The sequence below is a fragment of the Apium graveolens genome, unplaced genomic scaffold, assembly GCF_009905375.1.
Source record: "Apium graveolens cultivar Ventura unplaced genomic scaffold, ASM990537v1 ctg1496, whole genome shotgun sequence".
NCBI lineage: Eukaryota > Viridiplantae > Streptophyta > Magnoliopsida > Apiales > Apiaceae > Apium > Apium graveolens.
In genome coordinates, this window is record NW_027417262.1 from 72,127 (window position 1) to 87,795 (window position 15,669).

A 15,669-nucleotide genomic window follows, 5' to 3' on the forward strand; every position below is an offset into this window, starting at 1 on the left:
CAAACGTCAGATTGCCAATTGTGCAAGGAATGGTGAAGCTTCCTGGATCTTTCAGTTTTGGTGGTAACTTTTGTTGCAGAACAGCGCTGCATTCTTCCGTGAGAGCAACGGTTTCAAGGTCATCCAGTTTCACCTTCCTTGAAAGAATAGTCTTCATAAACTTCGCATAACTAGGCATTTGTTCAAGAGCTTCAGCAAAAGGTATATTGATGTGAAGTTTCTTGAACACCTCCAGAAACTTCCCGAACTGTCTATCCAGCTTTTGTTGCTGCAATCTCTTAGGAAAAGGTGGTGGAGGATAGAGCTGTTTCTCCCCTGTATTAGCCTCAGGTAGAGTGTGTTCAACAGTAGTCTTCCTTGGTTCCGCCGCTTTCTCCTTTTGCTTAGATTCTTCACCTCTAATTTCAGCTTCTAATTCTTTTGCCTTTTCAGCATCAGCTACTTTTCCAGACCTTAAGGTAATAGCCTTAACTTGCTCTTTAGCTTCCTTCCTGCCTGGTACTTCCGTGTCACTGGGAAGAGTGCCAGGTTGACGATTGAGCACTGCATTGGCTAATTGACCGATTTGATTTTCCAAGGTCTTGATAGAAACTGCCTGACTCTTGCACAACAGCTTAAGTTCCTCAAAATCAGCACTAGTAGGTGCAGCTATACTTCCTTGTTGAGGATATGATTGCCTTGTAGCATACTGTTGTGGTTGCTGGAATCCAGGTGGGTTAAACTGTTTACTCACTCCTTGCTGATATGGTGGCTGAATAGCATTCTCATTATTCCCCCAGCTGAAATTTGGATGATTTCTGTTGTTAGGATGATAGGTCGCTGGCACAGGCTGCTGTTGTCGCTGATAATTATTCACATACTGAACAGATTCATTTACAAGAGAACACTGATCCGTAGCATGAGAACCTGCACAAAGCTCACAAACCATAGCTATTTGATTAACTCCATACGTAGCCAAAGAATCAACCTTCATTGATAGCGCTTGGAGCTGGGCTGCAATAGCGGTGGCTGCATCAACTTCCAGAATACCTGCTACCTTGCCTGACGTCATCCTCTGAGTTAGGTTTTGATGCTCATTTGCAGCCATCGTCTCTATAAGATTATACGCCTCAGTATAGCTTTTAGCCCATAAGGCGCCTCCAGCTGCTGCATCGAGCATGGGCCGAGATTGAGCCCCCAAACCATTATAAAAACCAGTTATCACCATCCAATCCGGCATTCCATGATGTGGACATTTTCTCAACATTTCCTTGTAGCGTTCCCAAGCCTCGCACATAGACTCCGTAGGTTGCTGCGCAAACTGAGTAAGAGCACTCCTCATAGCAGCAGTCTTTGCCATCGGATAAAACTTCACCAGAAACTTTTGCGCAAGATCTTGCCACGTAGTGATGGACCCAGCTGGTTCAGAATGTAACCAGTCTTTAGCCTTGTCCCTTAGTGAGAATGGGAAAAGCCTCAACTTGATAGCCTCATCAGTCACGCCATTATACTTAAAAGTGCTGCAGATCTCGACAAAATTCCTTATGTGCATGTTGGGGTCTTCAGTTGCCGCTCCTCCAAAAGAAACAGAATTCTGCACCATCTGAATAGTGCCCGGCTTGATTTCAAAGGTGTTAGCTTGAATAGCCGGATGAAGGATGCTTGACTGAATGTCATCAATTTTAGGCCGAGAAAAATCCATGAGAGCTGGCTCAGCTTGAACAATACGATCTCCCATATTTACTGGTTCTTTCTGCTCAGTTCCTGATTCCGAATCCTCAAAATCTAACTTCTCCGTAATATCAAGAACTTCGTCTGTCTCCTCAGCTGTATCTAAAGTCCTCTTGCGAGCACGAGAACAAGTTTGCATAAACGCTTGCTAAAGTACCTGAAACACAACCAAAAAAAAAAGAAGAAAAAAAATAAGTAACTACTACGTCCTAATCACTGAGTCCTAATGACCAATGATGGTAAGTACATAAACTAAACAAATACGCCGAGTCCCCGGCAGCGGCGCCAAAAACTTGTTAGGGCGAAAACACGCGCTAATATTCACGCAAGTATACGCGTTCGCAAGTAATATAGAATACTTTCTAGTTCGTTCCCTCAGAGACTCAGACTAAATTATTGTCTAATTAAACTCACTCACCAATGTATGATTACTTCTCAATGTTAAGATAATAACACTTAAAATTGTTGATTAAATATTAACTATAATTAACTACTTAATTAACCACTTAACTAACACTTCAATTTATCAATAATAAAGCACTCATGAGATCACAACTTCATTATTACTTCCTTCTATAGCCATTGTTATTACCTTTAGCATGTGACAGTGATGATATTAATCAAATAACACGAAACTGATAAAAGCCAACTTTCATTGTACTAATACCATTCTACCAAGCATCCACAATTAAGATAGAAGTCGAATAGTCATCAATTATGTTGAGTTCCCATATGTCTACAGAAATTGACAACACAATGATTTAAGCACAAGTTATTCTTTTTGATTACATAGGGCAAATAAAACTGTTAGAGTTACCCACTAATCATGCACAACGTACATGAACCTATGCTAGCATGGCAAGTTCTAAATCTCAAGATCCACCGTCGCTTCACAAGAGATTAACACCCTATCTTATATGTTCGTGACGCACATAAGACGAATATGCACAACCAATACTAGATATCATGCAATCATCACACACTAAAGTATTAAACAATTAACTAAAGAATTCCATAATAAATCCGTTGCAACCCCATGATCACGATTAGCCCATAATAGAACTTATTGCCATCATGGGTTCATATGAAATCATGATAAACAAACACAAGAAAATAATAACTAAACTAATTATATTAAAACAGAGTACGTCACAAGAGTAAATAAGTCAAAGCAAGAAAACTAGCATCCAACGTTACAACGAAACAAGAATCACAAGAAAATATGCTTCCTCTTCGTTGCGGTGTGCTAAATCGGTCTTCTTCATTATCTCCTTCGCTTCTTGCGTAAAACACAATCCTCTTTTTTTCAATCCCCCATGTGAAAATGTCTCAAATCTACTTATATAATAGTCCATAAAACTCAGATTACATAGAAGTTGGAAGCCAAACAGAAGTAGAAGTCTAAAATAATTCAGCAAAATTCCCGACCCTGCGTGGCCGCTCAGCATAGCTGCGCGGGCGCGCAGGTTACTGCGCGGCCGCTCAGCATAGCTACGCGGGCGCGCAGGCCTCTACTGGAAAAAATCCAAGTTTGCTCCGTTTCTTCGCCGTAATCTGCCCGTTCCTTTCCTCTCGCAATGGTGAACACATGCCAAGGCTTATTCTTGATGATTCCTCCCCCGAAATGCAACTAATACCCTGAAATGCATAAACACTAGAAAAACGCATCAAATACACAAAATACTTGATTTCAAGACACCATTTTAAGCCATTTTAAGACGTTCTAAGTGGTATAAAATGCCACTTATCACAGTCGTGACTCACTTACACTGAGAAGCCACTGTAAAAAGAAATTTCAAAAGATGCATAAAATGAGCACAAAACAGTTGAGGTGGACTCATGCATGAACTCATTCTATAGTAGACTTCAAACTAATGACAGATTCTAAGCAAAGTTCTTAGTTATGCCTTATTTCTAAGATGTATTGAAGTGAATCGGACTTTACTCTTTGTCTGGTATTTAGCTTAATGCACACACTTACACTTCATATGAATGATGAAAATTACTGTGGTGATACATGTTGTTTTAGATGAAAATTTTATGTCAGTTGCATAAATTCTGAGGACAAGTTCTGATGGAAGTTCTGATGATTAAGTTCTGATGAAACCATATCAGTATTTGTGTGAAGAATTACAGACATAAATATTCACTTTTTGAGTTAAGAAGCCATATTCTGATGACCTTTAAATTATGATAATAATCAAGTTCTGATGCTTACGTGGCAGTATTTATTTACTTGATTTATTTTTTGGTCACTACTTGAAAGGTTATATTTTATCAGAATATTGGTTTACGTGAGATAATGCAGTAATAATCATTATGGGTTAGTGGTTAACGTTTATGTCTTGAAAACCTACATGTGCACAGTAATTGTTCATTATTTCCCATTCCCCTTAACTTTGGCTTTAGATCTTTTACTGACTGATATTATTACACATTGGTCTAGGGAGACGAGGTATCATTATTTTTACCTGTAATTATTAAATACTCCTCGCGTCTCTTGGTATTCTATTGGCTATTTAAACCAACTATTCATTCCAGCCAATACATCTTCCATTTTTCTCAAAAACTCACTCTTTTTATATACTCATCTAAAACATGGTTCATTTCAATTTGCTCCTGAACTATGATACTTTCAATATCCAGTTGAGTTGTGATGATTGGCGGCATGAGTGGCATGTAACTGTCATTCCTGACGAAATCTGGAACTCAGTTCCACAAGAGGTTCACACAGACCTCTTATTCTTTTATATGGACTATCACCTCCATTGTGATCATCTGGAAGAGGAAAGGAGAGAAGCTCTCCGTCAGCAAGAACGGATTATCCGTCTTGCAGTGCTCTTCGTCAGCAGCAGAAGGAGTTAGTCGTTAGGTCTTCTTAGACTAGGACTAAGGTTGTTGATGTTAAGAATTTTTAGAATAGGACAATCTTGTAATTTTTGCATGTAATTGATAAATTTCATGAAATGAACTCATCTGATATATTAATGAAATTTCTTTAAATTATAATATTTGGTCTTTGTTTCTCAAATTATGTGAATGTGCATGTTTTAATTGCAATTTGTTAATCTTTACTTCATCATTTTTAACTTTATCCTGTGATGAATGTTTTGATTTAATAGTGGTCAATAATCAATTTTGATGATTTGAGGAAACAATTGAAGCACGGGTTCATGCATCTGAACTTGTGATAAAGCCAACCTTTGACCGCATTGGGTATATAGAAAAGATTCAAGAAAAGCAGCAAGCTCAAATATCTGATGTTTTAAAGAATCAAGCTGCTCAACAAGCTCAACTCAATGAAATCCAAAACTCTGTGGAATTGCTTGTCTCTCTCCTTCTACCTGATGATGCCAAAAAGGGGGAGAAAGTGATTAATTCCAAATACAAATCTGATCAACCACTAAAGGGTAAGGATGATGATAATGAAGACCAGGGAAACTCTGAAAGGGGTAGAGGTCATAGTCAAAGCAAAGTTCTTCATCTAGGAAAGCAGGAACTTTTACACATAGATCAAGTTTTGATGCTGATAGAAGAAAAAGTTCTGATAAACAAGTTCTGACTAAGCCTGATGTTCTGATACAGGGTGAGAGTCAAGAATCACAGAAGTTTATGCAGACACTGAAGCTTAAGGGGAAGGAAACATCAGTCTACTACCAAGACCCCAAGTTACAGAAGCTGGATGAAGAAATTTCTAAAAGACTATTTCTCAAAGACAATCCAGGAATGGACTTTGAAAGTCTGAAGGAAGAAGAAACCAGACTTAAAGCAGAAAATGTCAAATCTAAGTCTAAAGCTTCTATTACTGCAAAACAACCTCCAAAGCCTAAGGGCATTGTGATTAAAGAGAAGTCAAACTCTGAGGCAACTAAATTAGAATTCAAAGTTAAATCACAAATGGAGATAGATCCAAGGTTCAAGGGCAAAGCTAAAGTTGATGATTTTGTAAAAATCTATCTGCCAACCATGGATGAACAAGTAATTTTTGATGAAGATACTAGTCTGATTTTGAAAAAGAAGAAGAATATTCAAACAACCTCTGACAGTGTTCATGTAGTTCAAAATCAGGACTTAGTAAATTCTGATATGACAATGAAGCAAGAAACCTCTGACAGAGCTCAAGTTGGCTTGATATCAGAAGATAAAGAAAAGGAAACCTCTGATATTGCTCATGTTAAACCTTCAAAAACTCTACTACCTGGGTACACTAAAGCTCAACAGTCTACTCAACCTTTGAAGACTACATCAAATGGTTTTGAAGCAAGAGTTATTTGAGGAAAGGAAGCAAGAGACAGATTAGGATTGGGTAGTTCTAAAGAAAAGAGAGTAAACAATTCTACCTTAGCTCCTACATCTCTTTCTGAAATAGGAGTAGGAACAACTCCTGAAAGATTGAATCAACTGGAGTCTGTACAAATGGTTTACCACTCTGTATTGAAAGAAGATGTAATGATATATTTCATGACAGATGGGAGGGTATTCCACATTAGAAAGAATGTTATTCGTTTGAAGTACTTTGAAGAATTGCAACATGTGTTATTTCTACTTCAAGTGAAGAATAGTTCAACAGATGGTGCTGCCAGTTATTTAAAATCTAATATTCAAAGGCAGAAGAAACTTTACTCTATAAAGTCTGACAAACCATAATGTCCTAAGTACAGAGCTCACAATGGTGATATTGTTGAGATGAAGCCTAATACTGCTAAAATCACTACATTTCTTGGTATTAAGGGACTTGAATTCAATCTAGAGTCTGATAAAGCCTATGTAATCAGACTGGATCAGGAGATAAGGAAAGAAAAAATAAATGATCTCAGGGCTGCTATCTTTCAAACAGGTGAAGATACAGTTGAAATTAAAGATGTAAAAAGGAGGATGCAAAATGAACTTGAATATACTGAGAGAACTCTGTTGAAGAACTATCTCAGAACAACTCCTGACATTAGAGAGATCATACACTGAAGCCAAATCAAGAACTACAGCTGATAAATTTTAAAGTATATACAGGCTAAAGCTGATATTAGACTTTAAGGATGGTAAAAGCTACAAGGAATGTGAGTTGTAGTTATTTAGTCAAATTCTCATATGCATTTGTACTTAATGTTTTTGACATTATCAAATATCTATTGAAATTGTATATTATGCTAATTTACAAGTTGGGGGAGATTGTTAGATATATTTGTGATGTCATGTCTAATGATGATTTGTGTTTAGTTTTCAGATCTTGACTAATAGAACAAATCAGGACTTAACTGGAAATCAGTATTTATACTGAAGTCAGAACTTAAGATATCAGAAGATATATATCAGGAGATAATATCAGGACTTAAGAAGACATTCAGATAAGGAAGGCGGCTGATTGAAAGGAAAGAAGATCAAGACTAAAACAAGAAGAGATATGCATGGAGAATAATTCTATGAAGAATAGAATACTTGGAAGAAAAGATAACTAGTTGATATATTTTAGGACACAGAATCATATTCGATATCAATTAGAAGATTATCTTGTAACTGTGTGTCTATATAAATACAGCATAGGGTTTACACTAGAAGTGTTATCTTAATCGAGAATATTATACATTGTAACCCTAGCAGCTCTCGTGATATTTGTTCATCGCTGAGAGAGTACAGTTCCATTGTAACACTGTTTTATTAATAAGATTATTATGTGTTTCATACTTGTGTTTTTAATTCGATTTGATTATACTCTACATTGTATTCAGCCCCCTTCTACAGTGTGTGTGACCTAACATAATAAAACAACACAAAGCTAACAGAGGCTATACACATAATTCACTTATTAACAAAAATATTTACATGTTATATTCCAGATATTACATCCTTCCCCCTTAAAAGGATTATGTCCTCAGAATCTGATCTAACTAAACAAGTGAGGATATTTGTCAAGCATATCTGACTCTAGTTCCCAAGTAGACTCTTCTACTCGAGGGTTCAAACGTACTCACTATAGATATACATTCATTTCCAGGGACTCGCCTTTAACGATTAAGAATTTGAACAACTTGGACAAGAGCCCATTAGCTCTTAATTAATCACTTGATTCAAATCAGATACTTATCGCCTTAACATTAATACGCATAATACCTTATATGTATATACTGTTGTAACGGTAACATCAACTCATGAACAACTTTATCTATATTTATCAATACCTCGAATGGTTCACTAATTTAGGACTCAACTTGTCCCTTCTATTCAGACCTATCCAATCTCTGTCAAGGTGAAACTTTTACTAACACTACTGGTCCTATTTTTATATTCATACTCTCTCTCGATACACCTCTGCTTACTTTCTTTGTCTATTCCGAGCTGCTTCAATCAATATCACCACGCCCTTGGTGTGCTGAATTAACTTAAGAATTTACGACTTCCTTTCTCCCACTTCATCTCAATAAAGTGGGGACCTAAACTTTCGTCCACATAAGGCTTGGTAAAGTGGCATTCTAAAGCTGACATTAATGATAAATGATCATCCCAGTTTTCCTTAAAACTCAACCTCTCAACATATCTTATATCTCCTGAATCACTTCTTCACTTTGACCCTTCGTTTAAGGATGATAGGCGGTGCTCATTTTCAACTTAGTTTCCAAATATTTAAACATCTCTTATTCATTTCTATCAGTTAAGGCTGAAAAGTAATCTCATATATTCATTTATTATCACCCTTAGGTATTTGAACTTCATATGCCATTATTTCCAATTTGTTTATTAACTCCTCAGTGGTCTTTAATTACATTCAATCCTTTCTTTCTGCACAAGGCATCTGTTACCATACGGCTTCGTTTAGGTAGTTGTTAATGGATTAATCAGACTCTTTTGTTAACCTTGGTCAAAATTTCATACTTGAAAACTCAACGTATAGTTGCTTTCCTTATAATCTTTGGAGGAAAATCCTTGGGCCTTCTACACAGACTTTCTTATTCTTTGAATAGTTGAGGATGTTGTCAATAAATATAATTTGCTTATCCAAGTACTCCTTATACACCATGTTCCTTAATTCCTTATAGACAATTGATACACTTGTTATTTACCTAATATCACCAGAGCTTGTAATACTCATAACTCATTTTAATAGCAATCTCTGATATGTCCTCAGGTCGGATCTTAAGTTAATCCCCGAGATATAAGACACTTCTTGAATTAGGTCTCGTAAGTAATCAATTCTTTATAAGGGTTACTTATTCTTATTCCTTGTTTTGTTACACTCCCGATAATCAGTACACAATCTCATAATTTTATCCCTTTTCTCCAATAACATCACTGGTACACTTTACGATTTGCTTATTGTAAAACCACTCCTTAGTCTGCCTTGTCCACTAGGCCTCCGATACTTTGCCTTAATTCTTTGACATGTCAAACACTTCCTAATCCATTTTGAAATTTTCTTCTTATACCTGGTTATCACTATTTTTCTTTAAACTTCTGTGTTTCTTGGCATTTCTTAAATATATTAAATACTTTATATTGTGAATTCCCTGTAGGATCTTGTTAGATATATTTGATAATGTCATGGCTAATATGTTTTATGTTTAGATTTCAGATCTTATTTGAACAGAACAAATCAGTACTTAACTGATCAGTACTTATACTGGACGTCAGAACTTAAGGGATATCAGTACTTATGTTATCAGGAGATAAGCATCAGGAGATAGATATCAGAACTTAAGTGCTGAAGGACGATCAGATAAGGACAGTAGCTGATTAAAGTTAAGAAGATCAAGATAAACATAAGAAGAGATATGCATGAAGAAGGAATTCCGTAAAGAATGGAATACTTGGAAAGAAAGATATCTGATTGATATATATTAGGAAGCAGAATTATATTCCATATCAATTAGCGATTATCTTGTAACTGTGTAATATATAAACACAGACATAGGGTTTACACTATAAGTGTTATCATTATCGAGAATATTATTTACTGTAACCCTAGCAACTCTCGTGATATTTTGTTCATCACTGAGAGATAACAGTTCCAGATTGTAACAGAGTTTATTGTTTCAATAAAGTTTGTTTTCTGTTACATAAGTTCTTGAAGTTTGATTTGATTGTAATAAACACTGTATTCACCCCCTCTACAGTGAAAGTGTGACCTAACAAGTGGTATCAGAGCCTTCTGTTAACACACATACAGTTAAAGATCCAAACACAATCATGTCTGACACAGAAACTCCAACTAAGCCTACCAAAACTGAGGAATCATCAAAGACATCAACTCAGAGTCGATATGAGACTATCAGAGTTCCCATATTGAGACCATCTGAATATCCCATATGGAAGGTAAGGATGACCATGTTTCTGGAAGCAATAGATCCATAATACCTTGATAGAATCAAGGAAGGGCCTCACAAACCTACCAAGCTCGCTGTTGTAGTTGCAGGTGAAGCAGCAAAGACCGTACCAAAGGAAAAGAGTGATTACACTGCTGAAGATATAGCATCTATTGCTAAGGATGCCAAGGTACGACACTTATTGCATAGTGCCATTGATAATGTAATGTCAAACAGGGTAATCAACTGCAAGACTGCTAAGGAGATATGGGATGCACTGGAGACAAGGTGTCAAGGAACTGAAACAGTTAAGAAGAATAGGAAGACAATACTCACTCAAGAGTATGAACACTTTGACTCTAGGACTAATGAGTCATTGATTGATGTATATGATAGATTTGTCAAACTCTTGAATGACTTGTCATTGGTTAATAAGGAGTATGATCTTGAAGATACAAACCTTAAATTCCTGTTAGCTCTTCCTGAATGTTGGGATTTGAAGGCAACAACAATAAGAGACAACTACAATCTTGATGAAACAACTCTTGATGAAATCTATGGAATGCTCAAGACTCATGAACTTGAGATGGAACAAAGAAGCAAGAGGAAAGGAGGAAAGTCAAGGACAGTTGCTCTCAAGGCTGAAGAGGAATCCCCCAAACCACCTTCCACAAAGAAAGACAAGGGTAAAGCTCTTATCATAAAGTCTGATACTGAGTCATCAAGTTCTGAGAGTGATGATGACTCAGATTCTGAAAGCTTGCCTGAAATTGATGCTGATGAGGAGATGATGAAGCTGTGTGCTCTTATGGTGAAAGGAATCACAATAATTGCATACAGGAAGTTCAGGAAGGGAAAGAAGTTTTCCAGGAAAGGCATAAGTTCTGATAAGAAGAATTTCAGAAGATCTGAAGGAAGAGGAGGAAAGTCTGACAGAGGAGATTACGCTAATGTTAAATGTTATAATTGTGGTGAGAAAGGCCACATATCTCCTGATTGCAAGAAGACCAAGAGTGACAAAGGCAAAGCTCTTGTCACAAAGCAGAAAAGCTGGACAGACACCTCAGACTCTGAAAGTGAGGAGAACTATGCATTGATGGCAAATGCTGATAAATCAAGTTCTGAGAGCAGTTCTGAAGCTGCTGAAACAAAGGTACCTCAGACTACTTATGCTTTTCATACTGATGATATTAATGAGTTGAGAAGATATCTTAAAACCATGTTTGTTAGTTATAGAGATCAAACTTTAACATGTGAAAGATTAACTTCTGAAAATCTTGCTTTTAGGAAAAGAAATGATTTCTTAGAAAAAGAGTTAGTCATGTTCCATCAAACTCAGAAGGATAGAGATGATGCTTTTTATGTTAGGGATGAAGTGCTAAAAATGAATGAATCTCTAAAAACTGAGTTAGAAAAGGAGAGAGAGATTATCAGAACTTGGACTAACTCTGGCAAAACAACTCAAAATTTGCTAAGCAGTGGAAACTGGAAAGAGGGCTTAGGTTATGGAGAAAATAAAAATGAAAAAGGAACTCTAGAAATTAAGCCTATTGATAAGCAAAAGCCGAAGTTAAAACCTGTTAAGTTTGTAACTGAAAAATCTGAAAATGAGAAATCAGAAGTTAAAAAGGAATTAGCTTCTGACAAACTGAAACAGGAAAAGTCAGCTGAAGTTAACATAGGCTTAATGACAAAGAAGCAGCTTAAGCATAAGCTGAAAGATGTTAAGAATGCAAACAAGGTAAAATCACCTAGGAAAAACAGGAATGGAAAGGAAGGTGTGAATAAAAGCAATAACTATAAATCTGTTCCTGATGCTCCTAGGAAAGCGTGTCATAACTGTGGAAGTTCTAACCATCTGGCTTCTTTTTGCAGGAAGAATAAGAATATTAACTCCTTTTCTTCAAAATCAGGAGTTAAGAGTCAGTCTGTTAGATACAAACCACAAAATCCTTGTTTTCATTGTGGTAGTTTATGGCATTCCATTTATACTTGTAAGGAATGTCATAGTTTGTACTATGATTATTATCAAATAAAACCTTCTTTAAAGAAAGTTTCTGTTATTCCTTCTAGTGTAAGTTCTGATTCAAAGTCTGGTAGTATAAGTTCTGATAAGAAAACTGTTAACATAAAATCTGATGCTAAATCCGCTGCAAATGTTAACAAACCTAAAAAGGCCAAAGGATCCAAGCAAGTCTGGGTCCTTAAAACTAATAATTAGTGGTCTTTTTGATTGCAGGGCAACAGGAAAAATATTTTAGTTCTGGACAGTGGATGTTCAGGACATATGACTGGAAATAAGGCCCTGCTATCAGACTTTGTGGAGAAAGTTGGCCCAAGTGTTTCTTATGGAGATGGCAACATTGGAAAAACTTTGGGATATGGCAATATCAATCTTGGGAATGTCATCATTAAAGATGTAGCTCTGGTCTCAGGACTTAAACACAACTTACTGAGTATAAGTCAAATCTGTGACAGAGGTTATCATGTTGATTTCTTTGCAGAACATTGTGAAATAGTTAGTAAATCTAAAGAAAAAATTGTTCTGAAGGGATTCAGGCGTGGTAACATTTATGAAGCTAAGCTTTCAACAAGTTCTGATGGTTCTGCAATCTGTTTAGTGAGTAGAGCCTCAACTGAAGAAAGCTGGAATTGGCACAAGAAACTCTCTCATTTAAACTTCAACAAGATAAATGAACTGATCAAGAAAGATCTTGTGAGAGGACTTCCAAAATCAGTGTTTGTTCCTGATGGTCTTTGTGACTCATGTCAGAAGGCTAAACAAAGAAAATCTTCGTTCAAGAGCAAGACTGAATCATCAATTCTTGAGCCTTATTATCTACTTCATGTTGATCTATTTGGTCCAGTGAATGTCATGTCTATTGCAAAGAAGAAATATGCGTTGGTCATAGTAGATGAGTTCACCAGATACACATGGGTGTATTTCTTGCACACAAAAAGTGAAACTGCATCTATCCTGATTGATCATGTCAAACATCTGGATAAATTGATCAAAGATTCTGTGAAAATTTTGAGGAGTGATAATGGCACTGAATTCAAGAATCTGATAATGGAAGAGTTCTGCAAAAATCATGGAATAAAGCAGGAATTTTCTGCTCCTGGAACTCCACAGCAAAATGGAGTTGTTGAAAGGAAGAATAGAACTCTCATTGAAGCTGCACGAACAATGCTTGAAGAAGCAAAGCTTCCAACCTATTTCTGGGCTGAAGCTGTGCAGACTGCTTGTTTTACTCAAAATGCAACACTCATTAACAAGCATGGAAAAACACCATATGAGATGGTGAAGAACAAGAAGCCAAATCTCAAATACTTTCATGTATTTGGATGTAAGTGTTTTGTTCTCAAGACTCATCCTGAACAGCTATCCAAGTTTGATCTAAAAGCTGATGAGGGAATCTTTGTTGGATATCCACTTTCTACAAAAGCCTTCAGTGTCTATAATTTGAGAACAAAAGTGGTCATGGAATCTATCAATGTCTCTTTTGATGACAAGAAGATCACTGGACTTGAAGATTGCATTGATCATGATCAGCTGAGATTTGAAAATGAAGATTCATATTCTGATACCTCAAGTCCTGACAGTCTAAGTCCTGATACTGTAAATTCTGATGGATTAAACTCTGATGTTATTGAAACTGTGGTGACTATGTCAAAGGAAGATGCACCAATGCAGGGGGAGCATACTCAAGATATTATCACATCTCAAGAAGCATCAGAACATACATCTGGCTCTTCAAATTCTGATTCGTCAAGTTCTGATAAGCCAAGTACTGACAGTACTGAAAATCTAAATGCTGAAGGATCCAACTCAGAGAGCATAGTTTCAGGGGGAGCATCAGAAAATGAAACCGAAGACAGCATGAATCATGGGGGAGCATCCAGTTCTAGAGAAAATCTTCCATCTGCAAGGAAGTGGACAAAATCACATACACCTGATTTGATAATTGGAAATCCTGAGGCAGGTGTCAGAACTAGAACAGGTACTTCGAATGAATGTCTTTACAATTCTTTTCTCTCTCAGTCTGAGCCAAAGAAAGTGGAAGAAGCTCTTCAAGATGCTGATTGGGTGCAAGCAATGCAGGAAGAGTTGAATGAATTTAAAAGAAACAAAGTCTGGACCTTAGTGCCAAGACCTAAGAATAGATCGGTTGTTGGTACAAAGTGGGTATTCAGAAACAAAACTGACAGTGATGGCATAATTGTAAGGAACAAGGCAAGGCTGGTTGCAAAAGGATATTCTCAACAGGAGGGAATTGACTATGATGAAACATTTGCGCCAGTTGCTAGGTTAGAAGCCATAAGGATATTCATGGCTTATGCTGCTCACAAAAAGTTTACTGTCTTTCAAATGGATGTGAAAAGTGCTTTTCTCAATGGAGAATTGGAAGAGGAAGTATATGTTGAACAACCTCCAGGCTTTGTAGATTCCAAACATCCAGATTATGTCTACAGGCTTGATAAAGCACTTTATGGACTTAAGCAAGCTCCTAGAGCATGGTATGAGACTTTAGCTCAGTTTCTTCTGGAAAGTGGATTCAACAGAGGAACTATTGACAAAACACTGTTCTATCTCAACCATGGCAAGGACTTACTTTTGATCCAGATTTATGTTGATGATATTATTTTTGGGTCTCCAAATGACAAACTTTGCAAAAAGTTTGCCAAACTAATGCAGTCAAGATATCAGATGAGTATGATGGGAGAACTTAGTTATTTTCTGGGCCTTCAAGTCAAGCAGAGTGAAGAAGGAACTTTTATTTGTCAATCTAAGTACACCAGAAACTTGCTGAAGAAATTTGGAATGCAAGACTGTTCAAGTGCATCCACTCCCATGGCCACTGCAACAAAACTGGATAAGGATACTGGTAATTCAGTAGATATTACTGATTACAGAGGTATGATTGGCTCACTTCTCTATCTAACTGCTAGTAGACCAGATATCATGTTTGCTACCTGTCTTTGTGCAAGATTTCAAGCAGATCCAAGAGAACCTCACTTAACAGCTGTAAAAAGAATCTTTAAGTATCTTAAAGGAACAGCTGATCTAGGATTATGGTATCCTAGAGAATCAGATTTTAAATTAATAGGTTACTCAGATGCAGATTTTGCAGGTTGCAAAATTGACAGGAAAAGCACAAGTGGTAGCTGCCAATTTCTTGGAGGCAGGTTGGTTTCTTGGTATAGCAAGAAACAAAAGTCAATTTCCACATCAACTGCAGAAGCAGAGTATATTGCTGCAGGAAGCTGCTGTGCACAGATTCTTTGGATGAAGAATCAGTTACTGGATTATGGGTTAACATATTTCAAAATCCCTATTTACTGTGATAATCAAAGTGCTATTGCTATGACAGGTAATCCAGTTCAACACTCTATGACAAAGCACATCAGCATTAGGTACCATTTCATCAGGGAACATGTGGATGAAGGTACAGTGGAATTGCATTTTGTTCCCACAGATCAACAAGTAGCAGATATCTTCACAAAACCACTGTGTGAAGCTACCTTTACAAAATTGGTAAATGAACTTGGAATGATTTCAGGTTCTTTCTCTAAATCTGCTTAAACTTGTTCTATGTTATCAGACTTTATGATCAGTATTTACAGAATTAATCTCTTTGTATATTCTATGCATTAATTGATAAATGTT

The 15,669-nt window shown here is 36.7% G+C and overlaps 1 non-coding gene across 1 annotated transcript; it reads left to right on the top strand.

Moving 5' to 3' along the window:
* The first annotated feature begins 1,217 nt into the window (after positions 1 to 1,217).
* Positions 1,218 to 1,324, top strand: LOC141699916 (small nucleolar RNA R71). Its single transcript, XR_012566161.1, has one exon. It is a non-coding gene; the product is annotated as a small nucleolar RNA R71 (small nucleolar RNA).
* The last annotated feature ends 14,345 nt before the right edge of the window (positions 1,325 to 15,669 follow it).